This window comes from Arvicanthis niloticus, chromosome 9 (assembly GCF_011762505.2).
Source record: "Arvicanthis niloticus isolate mArvNil1 chromosome 9, mArvNil1.pat.X, whole genome shotgun sequence".
Classification (NCBI taxonomy): Eukaryota; Metazoa; Chordata; class Mammalia; order Rodentia; family Muridae; genus Arvicanthis; species Arvicanthis niloticus.
In genome coordinates, this window is record NC_047666.1 from 32,839,588 (window position 1) to 32,858,302 (window position 18,715).

An 18,715-nucleotide genomic window follows, 5' to 3' on the forward strand; every position below is an offset into this window, starting at 1 on the left:
AAGCCTTAATCTTATTTGAATGCAATTTAATTCCCTAGAGATCCAAGTCTTTAGTCCTCCTGGTTTATAAAGTGAGGGCTTAGAGCATTTCCAGGGGAGACGACATGGTGCTCCTTTCAAGCTGGGTCGATCTACCGAGGAAATAATTAGATAAACGCAAACTCCAATCCAGAGAGGAGGAGGAAACGAATTTCTCCGCAAATTACGTTTAGGACATTTAAGTGGAATTGAATTAGGATGTCAAGGGCCAGAGAGCTCTCAGGCGGTCAAATGATCTAGTCCTCTGTTGCTGGGCAAGAGCACACATGGGAAAATCAAGCTTTCATTTAAAAGACCTGAGAGTGAGAAGCGAACATTTTACCTAGGCATCAATACCGGTCTTGCGAGATGGACTAGAGGACCTTGTGGAATTCAAGGATATGCAGTAAAAAAATGCAAGGCAATTCATTAATCAGTCTTAAAAAAAAATATTTATTTTTATTTTACATATGTGTCTTGACTTCATCATGTTTGTCTGTGAATGCCTGGTGCTCACTAAAGCCAGAAGAGGGCATCAGATGCATGGAACTGGGGTTAAAGATGGTTAGCTGCGGTATGGGTGCTTGAAATTGAACCTGGGTCCTCTGAAAGAATAGCTAGTGCTTTAACCTCTGAGCCATCTCTTCAGCCTCAGTCATTAAACAGGTTTATAATTAAACACTTATTTATTAAAGCCCTGCTATGTGTCAAAGACTCTCCTAGACTTCAGAGACATATCTGTCAATTTATCTTTCAGTGAATAAAGGAAAGAATAAGTAATAAGATAGTTGAAGGGCTTGTTAGACACTAATAAATTCATTAAAAATGGAAAACATTGGGTTGGGAATGAATAAAGGATTCCATGTATTAATATGTGTGTGAAGATAGATAGGTGAATGGATGGAGGGATGAATAGGTAGATAGATAGATAGATAGATAGATAGATAGATAGATAGATAGATTTTTTTAAAAAAAGGATTTAAGCCAGAAAGGAAAATTAACTGAAGAGAGGGCCAAAAGGAGATGAAGAGAGAGAGCAGATGTGAACCAGATAGATTGTATATGTCTATGCAAATTTCAAAGAATAAGACATTGCTTCATAAAAAATAGCAGTATGTGCCAAGTCAGGTGTTTCCATAAACGCATAAGCATGAGGGGCTGTCTGCATGCTAAGAGCTTGGAATGGAACCTTTGATGATATTTTTCAATAAACAATGTATGTAATATAGAGATATATAATACATATGACATTGTTGTTAGTCTCTTATATTCAGTGGGGTTGTTTGAGTATAATAGATGCAGACAGACATAGCTTGATTGGATTTGGGGGTGAGGTGGGATTGGTGGTGACAGAGTTCTCTTTGAAGAATCAATTCATTTAAGAACCTCCCCAACCCCAGTCTTATCCATCCAAGTCTAGGCAGGATGGGAGGAATAAAAGAAAACTTCAGAAAGAAAAATGATAAGATAATGCCAAGGGGGGAAAGACCAATGCATCTGAACTAATAGTCTGAGCTAGGTCAGCAGGATGGATTTGATTTAGGACGAAAGCACTGGAGAAGGGTTGCTATAGATCTCGGTGGCCAGCCATAACCCAGTAGCATGACAGGGTTGACTGGGTGGATTCTAAATTAACATCCCATCTACACAGCTCTGAACCACACATGGTGTTTGCTAGAGAGGAACCACAAATATGAAGTACACGATGTCTGGTGGGTGTGTCAGGAACGGTGCCACACAGAGCTGTGTAACCCCATTCAAGGGTGGCCAGACAACACCATCACCTGTGCACGCACCTCTCAGAATTTGTTCCTGTTACCAAGCAACTCATGACTACATTGTGCTTTCTCTAATAAACTACTAATTTGTTCGAAAATGGACAGACTGCATACAAAAAAAAATAGCAATTTCTCTATGAGAAACATGTAAGTAGATTCTGGAAGAGTAGGTGATCCCTGAGTAGAAAATTGTTACCTTACAGGTAGTCCCCTGATAGTAGGGCAGAAACCAAAGCATGCACACAGGCAGCTTCAGAGCCTTCTTCTTAAGCAGAACAAAAGCACAGTGCCCTTGGCTTTGTCCTTATCACTCCCAGTGTTGCTTCGGTTAGGATTTGTCCATCCACCTATACAGTCTGGCTTTGACACGAGAACTTATTAACTACAGAGCAAAACCTGGTCCCATTCAAGCTAAAAGCCATAATCTATTAAAATTTGCTGCAGTGAGCCTAAGAGTATGATTACCAGTTCACTGTAATTTTAAAAACCCTTCTCGTGTACTAAGCACCTGGTTATTCTGTTTGAGTAGCTCAAACACTTGATTTGTCCCCCTGAGCTTCTCCTAGTATGAAGGCCGTGTCTGCTAGCCACACTGACTCATCTGTGTATTCCATTTCCAATCTCAGTATAGTCTTTCTCTTCTTGTAGAGTTTCTTCTGGGGCAGAAATCCCTTGGGCTTCAAGGAATCATGCTTGCTTTGGATGTCAACATAATGCAGGTGTGTGAAGATTTAGAGGCAGAGTCTGAATATTAGATAAAAATGGATCCAAATACGATAGGCCAGAGAGACCTACTTTTTTTTTATAACCAAATGAATTAGTGATATATTTGGACATAGGGGATTCACATTATGTCTAGCTTTCTTTAGTATTCTTGGTGGGAAAACTGTAGCAAGAGAAACGATTCTCTATTCCCTTATGGTTTTGCTTACGCAGGGGAGAATTACCAATCAACAGTTGATCCTCACATCAATGCCCTGCGTAGGCTAACTAGCTGCCTGGCTACAAGTTACTCAGCAGGAACTTCTGTGGAATGCTGGGATACTTAGACCTGCTCAAATATAGACACTTGCCTATTGTAGCTTTTTACTATACTTAGGAGACAATATTCTAACAATTTTATAGGAAGAAAAAAAGTCCCAGCAAGACACATCACCTATCTGCTGCAAAATTGGGACCCACATATCCTCAACTGACTGGTTAGAGACTTCAGGGACAAAATGGGATTCTGAGATGATACACTCTCCTGTTTGATAAAGTATGGTATAGTTCAGTGGTTCTCAACCTTCTTAATGCTAGAAACCTTTAATATGGTTCCTAATTGTTGTGGTGACCCCCAACCATAAAATTATTTCCATTGCTACTTCACAGCTGTAATTTGCTACTGGTATGGACTGTAATGTAGATGTCTGTGTTTTCCGTGGTTTTAGGGAACACCTGTGAAAGGATCATTCAATGCTCCCAAGGGGTTGCAACCCACAGGTTGAGAATAACTGATGTTGTTGGCTTCTGTCAAGTATTCTGACTGCTTTATGTATTAACTCATCTAAAGATCTCGTAACCATACTCAGATTAACAGCTTTCTCATCCTGATTTTGTAGCTAGGAAGATGAAGGCATGTAGTTGTTAAACACTCATTTCATCATGAAACTAAAAGTGTCATTTGGTTGCAAGCTGTCTAGCTTCAAGTTCTGTCTTTTCCCCTTCCACAAAAAAACATTACTTTCATATGTGTTTTGTTGTGATGTGTTTGAAATGAAAAGATACTTAGACTAAAATTTAAAAATTTTAATTACATTTCTAGCTTCCCTTTCCTTTTTTCCAAATACCTCTGTACATTACTTTTTGTTCTCTTCAAATTTGTGGCCCCCTTTTTTATTTGTTTTGTTTTTTTGTTTATTTTAGCATTGATATAAAAATTTTAATAATGTGTGCCATGGACCTCCTGAGTGCTGGAGCCAAAGGCATGCATCATTACCACCTGGCTTTTACAACATGTATGACCTATCTATTATTTACATTGAGAATATATTATGCAAAATGCAACCAAATAATTGAAAGATTTTTCATTATGAAAAAAAAAGATAATTAGACACCAAGGCTTCAGAGGTGCCTCAGGTGTGCAGAATTTTGGTAACTCATTTGTTATAAACAGGATATCTATGTCTGGGTCTATCTTCCAGTGATGCAAGTCTTCTACAACCACACATTGGAAAGGTGGTTGGAGTGATCTTCTATGCTCTCAAAGTCAGCTCTGATAGTTGGGTATGGCGGTACTCACTTGTAATTTTAATGCTGTAGACGGAAAGAAAAACTGCAACAAACCAAGGCTATCCTAGGTTACACAGTGAGTTTGGGGCCAGCTTGGGTTATAGATATAGGAAGAATTCACCTTAAAATAACAAAATGAAACAAAAACCAAATGTCCACATCCTTTCAGGTATCTAGGGACTTGACCTTATTGGTACAGTAGGAAATAAAGGACAGCCACACACTCAGAACAACTGGGATTGGAGGAACTGGCCTCACTGATAGAGAAGCTGCCCAGCATGTTTACTGTATCCATCTGGACAGGGAAGGGCAGTTAGTACAGCTGATTTAAGGAGGCAGAGCTATGGCATACAACTCAACCAATGAGGCAGGTTGAGCAGCTAATACAGTAGGAGCTGCCTCTGTAGGGAAGCAGTCTTCAGGACTTAAATATCTGTTGCAGGGATAAAGCTATGTTGGACATTTTCTGCACATACTGTTAACATCCATATTTAAACCAGGAAGTAAGGCTTTGCCATTTCCTGGAGCCTAGCCCACTGGAAGCTTTGCCGTTTCCCTTGGGGCTGAGGCTTTGAGATCCTTGACATGGCTATGTCAACAGGATATATTCACTACAGACTTTAATTGCTGGGGGCTTCTGATCCCTACATCAAATTGTCACTTCACCTACACAGAATGAAATATTGATTTTAAATTCATAGATTTACACAGATATACTGAGGGTTATTTTTTTTTTTTCAGAACTGTGTTATATTTTTCACAAAAATCACAAATGATTTGAAGGTCATACAAGAATAATTACATTTAGGAAACACTGATTGTATCCAAAAGCTGTATCTTGCTGGTATCATAGAGGTCCAGGCAGAAGGACTGTGAGTTCAAAGCTATCCCAGGATTTATCAGAAGACTCTAAGAAAATGAATGGGCGTACATGAGAAATAGGAGGGAGACCTGCATTTTACAATTGAAGTATTTAGAATCCAGGTTGCTTAAAGTGACCAACTAAAGGCAGCACAGCTAACAGTGAACGATGGCTTCTTTCTCTGACCTCTTAATACGCACAGTAGGCTTTTTTTCCCAAGCACTATCATGGGGTTCAAGCATAATGACAGCTTATAAAGTAAATATTGTTTCCCACTTGCAGAGAAGGAAACTGAGGTTTCAACACAACACAATTTGTGCTAAGATCAAACATCTGGTGAGAGGTAGATTTGAGGCTCAAATGCCAGTCTTCATAATTCCGCGTTTACTACAAACTGGATCCAAGTCATGTGTAGGATCAGCAGGTTAATAGGTTAGCAGGTTATTAGGTTAATCACACGTTAACATAGTGGGTCCATACCCACATTTCTTTCAAGATCACTCATCTGCCCACTGTCTTTGAATATTAAGATTCCATGAAACGTGGTCAATGTAGAGAGCATTAAGGTTGAAATTTATCCAAATAAAATGATTATTTAAGTTTTAATATACCTTTCACAGTAACAAGTATTCTTAACTTGAATGTGATAATGTCGTTGGACCACAAGATTAAATTTAATGGTACTATGATAATGTTTTCAAAACAGTGTGATGTAATGTGTTGGATGAGCCAAACATAAATTAACTTCTCTAAGAATTCTTCTTCTCGGTCTCCATGTACTCAGCCCACATCTTGTTTTGTATTTTTAAATTTCACTAGACACCGACAGTACTTCAATAACAAACAATAGCCTTTAGGTAAGTCTTTAATCATGGAGAGAACATCATTTTTTTTTCTTTATGCCATGCCTTCATTAACTGCCATCCTTTGGTAGTGATAAAATAAAACCAAGTTAATAGTAGTCTGCTCTGTCTTCCAGGGGAAGGTGATGGCTGCTGAAGAAGTAACTGGGTTTTTATTTGGAGGCTATGAAACTTGAGATCCTACTGAGAAGGAGATGCCAATGGAGATGGGAAGCCACAAAAAACGTAAGTGACGTTGTCCACCCAGTGTCCCCATGTTTCCTTCATCAGTCATCTAGGCCAAGCACAACGAAAGTTTACAGACTTGAAACTGATGTTGCAGTATTTTGTCCCTGAGGACGTCGTAGAAAGCAGAACCTAGTCTCACACCCACAACTGTCTGCCTGTGAATTCCTGTGGGTTGGGAGCATCTGGGTGTGGAATCTGGGGATCAGAGGATAATGTTGGGTTTTGGTCTTCCACTTGTACTTTATTTGCAGCAGGCCCCAGTGCAGAGTAGGCTGCATAGAGTAGGCTGTACTTTAAACTTCCCGCCTCCCCTGTTCCCGTGAGAGCACAAGGATTACACACACATGTATTACTGTGGTTAGCTTTGGTGTGGCATCTGGGGATATAAACAGAGGTCTACATGCCTGTGTGTCAAGCGATTTACACTGCAAACCATCTCCCAAGTTCCTTCCCATAAAATCTTACATTTCTTCCCAACTAAAATAGGAGATTTGGCAATGGCAGAATGAGTCCTTGGAACATAGACAATCCCAAGGCTGATCTTTCGCTCATTATTTTAGTTTCCTAAACAATTTTCATAATTAAAGAATTGAGTTAATTACTGATGAGGCACCTGGACCATAGTTCACACAGGTCTTAGTTGTGTTGGTCGTGTTCCTCTGGCTAAGTGGAAAGTTGAGTGTGCTCTGAGGCACCATTTTGCTCTTCCTTCCAGAAAGGGTCTGGACTATTGACCAGCACCTGGCAGCCAGGACACACCTAGCAGCCTAGACTTGGGTATGAATAATTATTGCTCTAATGAACGCTCCTCACTCAGACCATCTACTTTGCTTTCTCACTGAAAGATATTGCAGCAAAGGCTTTATCAGCTGGAGGTAGGAAGTAGGAATCTCATAACAGTTTTCTGCAGTCAAACAGATATGTCATAGTTCAAAGCAGATGGTTTATTTCAGCCTTTGAAATGGGTCTGCCAATGTCTAATCATTAAGGAAATGTCTTTAACATCCACATGTCCCCCAGGGTGGTCTCTAGCTGCCTCACTGTGGTTCAGATGACCCCCATAAAGTGCTTCCCTGGGTCTTCAGCTCCCAGAAACACCACCATTACCCTATTCCAAGCCCTTGGTCTTGTGTAGGAATTACCTTGGTAGGGCCTTTATTACTGCTATCACAGCTAATGTGTCACCTTTGCAGAAACTTCCTCTCTGTAAAGAATGATCTGCTATGTAACCTTGTAATTTCTCATCTTTAGAAATGATTGTTGTGTGAACCAGCTCCATCACTAAAAGGGATGCTCTCAGAAAGTAAGATAGCCAATGGTTGGCTCTAGAACAGTGCCAGGCATGGAGTGAGGCCAAGCGATACAAGCTCCCCTTCTTTTTCTCCTCTCTCTCTCTCTTTCTCTCTCTCTCTCTCTCTCTCTCTCTCTCTCTCTCTCTCTCTCTCTCTCTCTCTCTCTCTGCCATCTTGGTCTCTGGCAACAGAATTATATCCTAAGTTAATAGGGGGAGAAAGACATGTAATGGGAAGGGTTGGTGGGGGATTTATTATTAGGGTTGAGTCGGAACTAAATTCTGAAATTTCCGTTAACCATCAGAGGCTCCCCTTTCTGGTCTCACAGTCACTGGCATGGGAGCAGTCCCACCTCCCCCACCATACTCCTGCATCTCTTTCCCAGCAGCTTTCTTTGGTTCCCATTGTTTTTTGGCTTTTTTGGTTTGTTGTTGTTGGTGGTGTCTTTTCTTTTCTTTTCTTTTCTTTTCTTTTCTTTTCTTTTCTTTTCTTTTCTTTCCTTTTCTTTTCTTTTCTTTTCTCATTTTACCCTAGTATTTCTCAGTGCAAAGGCAGTGGCAATATGCCATTTCCTGAGAACATACACCAATGTCCTCAGCACAGCTCTACCACAATTTAGGACATATTTAATGTTTTTGTACCTACTCACGTTGCTAGCTCCATCCCTCCCCCTCCTTTTACTTAAACTTTCTTCTCTTGAACTCTGCTTTCTGGGATTGTCAGAAATTCTTGTTTGGGGCCCTGGCACTTGCTCCTTGTGATGTCCCCATTCCTCCCTAGCTCCTCCTTGTTCTTCAAGCCACTGGACTAACATATATTTATTTCAGCTTTGAAGTGGTGATGCTTTCCTTCTGAAAACTTGCAAAAAAGGTATGGGGTGTCTGACTGACAGCCAGCAGGGTTCCCACAATGCCCAGCTGTCTTGTCTTAGTTTGCTTCTCCATTAAATCTGCATTTGCCCTAAGTCCTTTCATAGCTCTACTATTGGACTTGGAGCTTTGTTGTCACTCCAGAGTATTGATTTTAATTTGTATGTGTGTGCCCCAGAAGCCTGAAGAATGTTTTGGATCCCTGGAACTGGAGTTTTTGGTGGTTGTGAGCCACCTGATGTGGGTACTGGGAACTAATTCCTAGTCCTCAGCAAGAGCAGTAAGTGCTTTTAACTACTGCGCCACCTGGATCTCCAGCTCCAGTCATTACTGAATTTAATTACCCATAAAGGAACTTTTTTTTTTTTTAAGGAATGCTTGATTTGCTTGGCTTTCAAAGGTTTGATTTGGAGGTCACTTACCAGCTGATTGTCCACTGTGTTCCCTCTATCTATCCATCACTCTGGCTTTCTCTTGTCCCACAATCACCAAGAAACAGCTTAACCCACTGAGGAGTTTGCACTCACAGAACCTGCTATTTAAGGTGTAAAGCTAGAAGGTGACTTTTAGAAGCCACATCTTCTGTGATGGTACCTCTCAGCAGAGCAGGAGGTCTCAGCCAGGGCTCAAATTGCAAAAATCAGTGCTTTATGTTTTTGGCATGGCCCTAGAGACAAATACATAATCACGAAGGTATGTAATCTGGTCTGGAAACTCGGGCCAGATAGGATGACATGGAGAGAAAAGCACACACACGAACACACATAACCATGAACGCTCTGATTTGTAAAAACCACATTAATGGATGGCAGCTTCCTACCTCTGAAGTGATTTATAAATTAAAATAATTGCTTCTTTGAACTGTTCTGATATTAATTGACCTATCACTAATGGAAGAACAGTCTCCAAACCATCCAAACATTACCTAAACATTCTTATTCCCTTTATTCTGGAAATTCAAAAACCCACAAAAATAGACTCTCTGTTCTGGTGCCAAGGGCCATAAAGGAAAACCCATCATTTTTGATGACTGTGCAATTCTTATTCTATTTCTTCATCAAATTAATTCTAAGAGTAATGGCCAGTACTCTGAACTTGAAGTCTTCCCACCCAGACTTCCCCTTAGAAGTCCCGACTTGAGCACATGGATCCAGTTCTAGTTCAGATTTTGGTAATGAGAGCAAGGCAATTCATTATTTTTTATTAATTTAGCTTTGGATCCATACCCCAAGTCACCTCAGATTGGGGGTGCCTGGCACTTCCTTCCAAGGCGAATGAGAGACAATTGATCTTGCTGTGGTCCAGAACTGCACAAGTGGAGAAGAGCTTACCGGGGGACACTGAAGGATGGTGACCATGACCTATCTTGAAAAGGCAAAAACCATAATGTTGAAGATGGAGACTCAAAGGAGGGGTTCTAAACCAGGGACATCTGACCCCTGAAGGAACTAGTTGTCCAGAGACATTTAACTGTTACAGCTTGAGGAGGAAGAAAAAACTGCTACTGCCATCAAATGGCTCCTGAGCATTCTTGAAGGAACACATTGCCTCCTAAGACACGAAGAACCACCCAGACGCCATGTCTCTAGGACCCAAACTGAGACATCCAAGCCTGCAGTCTGGAGGTTTATTGTGTGTTTGTTTTTTGTTTGTTATTTAATATATGTGAGCACACTGTGGCTCTCTTCAGACACACAAGAAGAGGGCATCGGATCTCATTACAGATGGTTATGAACCACCATGTGGTTTCTGGGAATTGAACTCAGGACCTCTGGAAGACCAGTCAGTGTTCTTAACTGCTTAGTCATCTCTTCATACCAAAAGTTGTGTTCTATAGTGCCTCTTTGTGGTTCTAATGGCCAGGGTATGTTTACTTTTGTTGTATGTGACTATACACATTTGGGTGCTTAAGCATGTATGCATGTAGAGGCCAAGGGATAGAGTGTCATATGCTATCTTTTTTTTTTTTTTTTTTTTTTTTTTTTTTGAGACAGGCTTTCACTGGCGTGAAGCACAGCAAGCAGGCTAGACTGGCTGGCCAGTGATCTCCAGTGCATCTATCTCTGCCTCCTCAGCACTAGGATTGCATACATACCGACAATTCTCGGCATGTTTCTTGATCCTCTGAATTTCAAGTTTTATTTTTATAAATGAAGATAACAGTACGATTTCTAATTTCATTAATGTTTAATCAAGGAAGGTGTAAAGGTTTAAATATATGCTCTATTTTTCTTTATCTCTTGGTGTGTTTCAAGTAGACGTTTCCAAGATTTGAGGGTAAACTGTCAGCTTAACGTGTTTTAAATTGACACATATTTGTCCATATTTCTGGAGTTCAGCATAGCAAGTTAACACACGACATGTTATGAGTGGTGATCAAGTTGGGGTACTTAGCATTTCTATTTCATTTATCATTCTATGCTCTGGGAAGCATCAAAGTCTTTTAGTTATTTTGAAGTATATCATAAACTATTGTAGTCCAACAATTAGTCCATCTCAGCATGAACCACAGGGGGAAAATCCTCCTGTTGATTGAATACTGGTATATTTCTGTGTATTGATGTTTATTACATAACCTCTTTGCGGCCACACACCCTCAGACCTTAATGACTTGTAGTCTACTCTGTTTTATGAAGTCAATCATTTTAAACCTCCATGATAATTGATAATGTGCCATATTTATCTTTCTGTGCTTGAATACTTCACTGAAGAAAGCCTCTTCTGATTTTATCAATTTTCACGGTTGACAAAAATTTATTCTTATCTATGACTATTATCTCATTGTGGTGTGCATGTACACATGGGTGGGGGGACACAGAGATTCTCTTTATTTAACTATCAGTAGACCCCCTGCTAGACATGTCTTGATTATTGTGGATACTGCAAGTGCAGATATGTCAGAGGTCTGCTGGGCACATTTTCTTAGGGTGTATGCTGACATATGGTTGTTCTGACCTTTGTTGTTTGAGAAATCTCTGTCACATTTTATACACTGGCTGTACTAATCTACACTTTTACCAACAGTGCATAAGCATCCCCTTTGTCCAGATCCTTAACAGCATTTTATAAGAAGTGTCACACAGGAGTAAGATGGCATTCTCAGCATTCATGGTTTGGTTCCAAAGCCCAAGGTAATTTTTTCTTTTACTATATTTGTAGATAGTAGTGACTTTCAGTTCTACTTCTGAAATAGAAGCATTTGCTAAAACCTAGGTGTTTGTTTGGCATGATTAAGTAATAATAATTTCAAAATGCTAAAAATAATTCTGTTTCCGTGTGTAGTGCTATGAAACGATCAATTATCAGTACAGAGGTCTTCCAGCACCTCAGCAGATCCATGGTCAGAAATATAATAATATTTGCTTTAACTTAAACAGTTAAAAGAAAGAAAGAAAGAAAGAAAGATAGAAAGAAAGAAAGAAAGAAAGAAAGAAAGGAAAAAGGTTTCAAATGGTGAGAACACACTTCTCCAAAAAATTCCAAGGTAGAAAAAAAATAGATATATCCATCAGAGGCTGTGTTTTTCCACATGAACATCAGCAATCTGACTGCTGGGCAAAACTTAGTATTTACTTGGAAAAAACCAGTTTGGATGTATAGCACATTTTACCTGAAATTGTTCCTTTAAAATAAGTCCCTTGGCATCACCTAAAATTAATCTGCCTGTGTTTTCTATACACTCTGGATAATTCTGTCAGTGATCTGATGAGGAAAAAAATTCAGGCTCTCTCAACACTTCTTACTGTCATGTCACCTACAGCCTTAGACTTGGATTGAAGAACATAGTCTTTTGGTCATTCTGCAAGTATTGTTAACACCATAAGTATATGTTCCTAGTGAGATGCATGCTGGGGACATAGCCCTGTAAATATTCTAGAGACCAGAGCTTAGGGTGAACTCTGCACTTTCACAGAGGCAATACTTTACATATGACTGAGCCATGCCTTCTTGATGAGTGAGTGAGTGTGTGTGTGGGGGTGTATGTGTGTGTGTAAGACGTGATATCTGAATGAGCCATGCCTCCATGATAAGTGAGTGTGGTGAGATTGTGTGTGTGTGTGCATGTATATGTGTATATGTATGTGTGTGTATCTGTATATATGTGTGTGTGTGCAAGACTTGACATTTGGCTGAGCCATGCCTCCTTGATGAGTGTGTGTGTGTGTGTGCATGTTTGTATATACATGTGTGTATTCGTGTGTGTATGTGTGCGCATGAGTATGTGTGTATACATATGTGTGTGTATCTCTGTGTGTATGTGTGTATGTATTGAGGGGGAAACATTCTTTGGCCACCTGCCCATCTTTCCTAGCACATCACTGCCTCAGATAAGAATGGGCAGGAAGAATCATTCTCAAAAATTTATTAAGCAGAAAAAATGCACTGATTGTAAGCTCTATGTTTCTTGGGAGAATTGTTCCACAGTTGTTAGCTATACTATTGTATGGCTATGTTATTTTTATAGGCAGAATGTGCTGGTACTCTACATTCAGTGGGGAATTTAAAAAGCACTGCCACCCACAGGCTAAATAAAACCATTTTTTTTTTTTAGCATAGATTGTATAACCATATTCAGCAAGCTGTTGCAAAAACATCTCAGGATTACTGTGGTTTGGGGGGAAAGCAGAAAGAGATGAGACACAGGAATAACCACAGGGGGGAAAAAAAGGAAAGATAAAAATCCCTTCTAATGGCCAGTTGGCCACTCACTCCTAAAGCTCGTGAGGCTTCTTTATCTACACTACATTGTTTACATATTTTCCTTTGACTCAGGGTGGGGGCGGGAGAGAGTTAGGAAACAAATTCTTCAGAATACACCCCCTCCCACTCTGGGAGCTTTCTACACAGCCAGCTCATCATAAAATCCTTAATGGTGGTGAAGAAAATACTCAAAAAACATGGTAAAATTTCAAAAGAGTGATAAAAAAAAAAAAAAAAAAAAAAAAAAAAAAAAAAAAAAAAAAACTCCCACAGTAATTATTCGTGTTCTTACTATAAAAGCAATGCATGTTTCTTGTAAGAAGCTACAGAGCAAAAAGTAAAATACAAATTATACCTCTATCTTCAACATCCAGAGATGAGAACTTTCCTTGCTACCTACACAAAAAGAGATGCTTGCCTCCTGAGTGTACTCACCCCGCTGAACATTCTCTTAGAATGGCCTGTTGTCATTATAGAATGGGATCCGCAAACTTCTTTTGTGATGAGACTAACTGCACATTAGACTTTGTAGGCTGTGAAATGTCTGTTATAACTAGCTTGTGCTGATTCGTTCTTTCATGGTACCATGACAGCAGCCACCAACAGTGAGTAAATATGGAAATCTAACCTGGTTCTCTCATCAGTGGCCTCCTTTTCTTCCTGTACCTCTAGTTTGCTGATCCCTACTGAAAGAACGCTATTGCAATTGGGGGGGGGAAGGGGTTCCTCTGACAACAGGCCCCTGGAATAATGACTCTGAGGCTCTGATTATATTTACAAATACCTTGGCCACAAGCTTTGGCTGTTCTCTGACTAGCTCATATATTAGAATCATCTCATTATTCTATGCTAAATTTTGCCATGTGGCTGGTTACCTCTGGTCAGCTCCTGTGCTTCTGACCTCCTCCACATTCTGGTGTCTATCCCAGAATCCTTTCTGCCTGCCGGATGACCCACCTTCTATTCTACCCTTTCCTATAGGCCATAGGTTTTTTATTGACACGTGATGCAACTATACAGTACACAAGAGATTCTCCCTATACACTATTGCTAAAATATTGTTATTAAATGCTGTTACATTAGTGTCACCAATAGTGTGTTACATGTGTTTATAGGTAGTCATGTGTATACATGTGTGTGTGCATGTCCAAAGGTGAGAGATCAATCAGGCATCCTCCTCTATCAGTGGAGAAAGCAGGTATGATGTTCATATTCACAGTCTCAGCACCCAGGAAGTCGAGTTTGAAGGATCAGAAGTTCAGTGTCACCTTCACCTACGTTGTGAGTTCAAAGCTAGTATGTGATACATGAGACTCAAAGCAGTCCTGCCCTGCCCAAATAAATAAAAACAAGACTGAAAGTAGGAGGCAGGATTGGGTTTTGCCCCACTTGTGATCAAAACCATAGCCCATTCGTGGTAGGCAAATTCTTCACCTCTGAGTTGTATCATTTTATTTTTAAGCCCTTGTTTTATTCTTGAGTCATTTCCCTTTTTAATAAATGGCATTGCTGTAACAAGCATGGATCAGTTTCTGATACACTAAAGCCTGGGGTCAGAAACAGGTTCCATGTGGGAGGACCTAGAGAATGTCACCATAGCCAAATGGACATGTAGCTATCTGAAGCTGCTAATCCAGCTCTCAGCACCACAATCCAGACCTCTTCTCTGGATGTCACATTTTTTTCTCCTCTGATTATTTGCATTTAATTCACTATCATACTATAATACTTCAGCTGTCATTCAAGAGGTCCCACCAGAGAAAATGCTATATTGAAAATGCATTCTGGCTCCCAAAGGAGTGCAGCTTTCAGCTCCTTCTCCCTGCAAATCAAAAGTGAGGTCTTAAGTGTACGCTTAAAAAGTCAAAACAGGATGTCATCATGTCACTTGGTGGGTGAAGTTCAAGATTCTGAAGAGTGCTTCTGGGAATTCAAATGAAGGGGAGAAAAATTTTCATTTAGAATACATGTAATATCAAAATAATTGGGGCTCTGACATATAAAGGCATTTATATCCATATGCAATATTTCAGTTTTTAGGAAATACTGCCTATCAAATATGGCTGACCATAGTAGATAACTCTGTGCTAATGACAAATCAATGGTTTCTTTCATTCCTCCATTCATTTATTTGTTTATTTCCCCAATGAAGAGCCATCGTGCTTTATGTTTCTAATCAACACCATTAATAGTACCGTCTAGGTGCCCAGTACTTCTGGAGCTGGAGAGTGCACAATCCATGCAACCATATCCACTAGGCCTAAATCAATACCATTTAAATTTATTCATCAATGGTGTCAGTACTGACCACACCTCAGTGCTGTGCATGAAAGACTGGAGTCAGAAGCAGAAGGTCATTGTCTGGCAAAACTTAGAGAGGCTCACAACATTGACACACAAGATTCTGTGTCCACAGACAGTACCAAGCATGTTCTAGGCATGATGCCACTCTTGCAGTCAGACAGAAGAATCAGTAGCTACGAAAAACTGAATAAATACGGATTGAGAAACATGCTGAGGAATACTGCAAGAGAATGAGGTGTGGACTTCGAGCATGGGAACTCTTGTTCTAAGCAGACAGGGGAGGAAGTCCTAAGGTACAGCATTCAGGGTGTAGCCTGAAGATTAAATATGTTTATGAAAGGGACATCCAGCATAGGAGAGGAATGCTCAAGAGAAGAGAATGTAACCCAAGTCACAAAGAAACACAAGGCCTAAGTAAAAAACTGTGGTATAGAAATGGAAGGAAATCTGGAGGCATAGCGATACAAAAAGAGTAGGGCCCAGACTTTCCAATGAACTGCAGATTTGTCTCTCACCCTAAAACAAAGGCTGACAATGGATGTCCTATGTAGGAGAGCCATGGCTTTTTAGCAAGGTTCCACAATTTGTATTGTGAAAGCAGCTTTTGAATAGACTACAATATATGGGGTTGATAGTGTGGGGTGCTGTGTGCACAGTGCAAGTGACAGGCATTAATGACTTGCTATCCGGCATGTCCACATGCTGAAGAGCTGAACAGATCAAAGTGGTCTTCAAGTGCAATGGCCTAACCTAATCTCACATTGCTCTTTTGCAGTCAGCACCTCTGTGCTATTTCTACCTTTGAGTGCTCTCAGACAATACTAATTGCCATCTATTGTGAGTGGCTCCATGAGAGGCTAAATTATTTGATGTTAACATCAAAGGCTATTGTAATCAAATCTCAGACTTGCCTATTAAGACATCGTGTAGCCAATAAAATAGTCATTGCCCTTTTATATACCAAAAGCCCACTTGACAACCTCAAATTTAATTCCACCTTTGCCTTCTGTAACATGCAGAGCCTCCCCTAATGGGATAATAGCAATGCATGTGCTCTACCCTGGACAATGCCTGCTAGGTCACATTATGTTAGCTACTTTTTTACTATTGCTATTACCCATACTTCTATTATGTTGGGGTCATAAAATGAGAATCAATTACATCCTTGTTCCTCAATATTGGGTACCACAGTTTGAGAAAATAGATATGAGATCCAAAGCAATACAGATGAAAAATTCTACTTTTCTCACCAAAATGCCTGAATTTATTGACATAGCTTAGCCTTTTGTGCTCACATCTGCCAAATTCAGTGATTGGTACACATAGCACAGCAACCCTGGGTGTCTACAGATGTCAATTTTTCCAATGCCACTGTCAGAGACAGTGATGCTTTGAGTGGGGCCTGGGTACTGGCTACGAGTTGGGTGTGTTTTTCTATGAAATAATTTAGTAGAATATCTTATTTCTCATGGGAGTTATGGAGCGGCGACATAGAAAGCACAAATCCCAAGGCTAGGTATGTGAGGAGACCTAGCTGGACAAGTCTCTCTGTATTGCTGTGACTCAGTTTTGCCATGTATAAAATGAGGGTGATATAGGTTACGTATGAGGATTGGGTAAACAGTCTCATTTGTGACTGATGCATGGACACTGATGCATCCCTGTTTTTGCCATTATCATTGTCATTATTTGGAGAATCCCTTCGCCCTAGTAGAGTGTTCCAGTAAAACCTCTCCCCAAAGAGAAGAGCAAGCACGAGGGATGGACACAGTAGCTCACTGGTGCTTACACTGCCTGGGATAGAGTTTACACCAAATGTCAAGCAGAGAGGAAGGAAGCTTTGTCCCACCTCTTGTGTCCTCTATTCCCACCTACCTCAGCTCTAGCCCTCCTCTCAGTATCTCCTGGACAGAGGGAAAGGGTGATACTATCACAGACCCTTTCCTGACAGGAGCCTGCTCACTGTACTCTACATCCTCTTGATTCAATGAATGCTTGCTGAGTTTGAAGAACAGTACTCTGGGTCTTTAAGAGACATGGTTCGCAGCTGAGTGAATGGCAGGGGTTGGTACATGGGAGCAGTATCCAAACTCTAACTGGGAAGTGGGAGTCTCTCTGTAGTGCTGTTTATCTGTTTTTCGTATGTTTTTCTGAACTTTCAGCTCTTGGGATCTGGTTTTCAGGGTCCCCTGAAGCTGCAGGAAAGCAGCAGAAACTAACACTAACTCCCCAGTCAACAGTCAACACCCGCATGCATTCTTTTCTTTTTAAAAATCAGAATTTCTGGTTTCTCTGTCTGAAGCAGAAACAAAGACTAGAGAATGAATCAATGAGAAGATGAATGTGCTGATACCCTTGCTCTCTCATTTGTATTTCCATACATTAGGTTTAAGTAAATATATTAGGTACTGAATGAGATCTGGGATAGCATTTAGGCAGGCTAACAGGAGGCAGGAAAAATGATTGCTGAATATTAGATACAGAGAAAACACTCACCAAATACCCAAGTAAAGCATTACACTGAACTTTAATGGAATTTATTTAATATGAGAAATTTATTTAATTTCATGTGCCACCCACTCTCTTTTTATTAGTTGTCTATCCTCTCCAACTGAAGTATCCACTGGGTCCACTGGGACAAGTGTGTGTGTGTGTGTGTGTGTGTGTGTACAGTTTCATAGTCTGTAGAAGCACTGGGTTATTGCTGACCCATTGTTTTTATGAATAAAGTTTATTTATAAACTTATTTATGAATAAGTTTATTAGAACATTGCCAGTCCCTTTGCTCCTGTGTTATCTGCAGCAGCTTTGCATGTCGGGGATGAGTGGTCAGAGACTATGGGGCCCTCAAAACCTAATGCCACCAGGCCTGTGATGAATGTGTTTGCTGACGCTAGCCCAAACATAGGCTGACACACATGAAGTGCTTTACAAACAGAATAAATGCATGAACACACAAGGGTAACGAGTAGAGGACATAATGTATCAAAGGGATGAGACTATACTTGGAATGTCTTGCCTAAATCCTGTCAATTTTTCTTAGTATTGTTTTTAGGGCTAGGAATCTGGCTCAGTGGGCAAAGTGCTTGCTGGCCTATGAGGACCTGAATTCAAATTTCCACCACCCATGTGAAAGCTAGATGTGAAAGTGTTTATGACCCCAGTACTGGTGAATCAGAGTCAAGAGGATCCCAGGGGCTTCTAGGCTAGCCAAACAGGGGAGCATCAGGTTCAATGTGAGACCATTTCTCGAAAAAAAAAAATGTGGAGAGTGATAGAAAAAAATGCCAGATGCTGAACTCTGGCCTCCATTTGCCCATACAGAGACAAGTGTACCCACAAGCAAACACACACCTCAAATGCTCCACCTGTGCATAACACACATACATACATACATACATGCACACACACATGCACATACACACACACACACATGCACACATGCATGCACACATATTTTAAAAGCAGAAGCAAATTAAAAAACAATGTTAGTTCCATCTCTGTACATCATGGAGAGCATACTTTTGAA

General features: G+C 40.3%; 1 long non-coding RNA gene across 8 annotated transcripts in view; it reads left to right on the top strand.

Moving 5' to 3' along the window:
• LOC143443487 (uncharacterized) overlaps positions 1-18,715 on the top strand; it is a 401,606-nt gene that overhangs the window by 148,033 nt on the left and 234,858 nt on the right. For all 8 annotated transcript variants that reach the window (XR_013112531.1, XR_013112528.1, XR_013112532.1 and 5 more), the window contains one exon: positions 5,909-6,017. This is a non-coding gene — a long non-coding RNA (uncharacterized LOC143443487). The remainder of the gene's footprint in view (positions 1-5,908; positions 6,018-18,715) is intronic.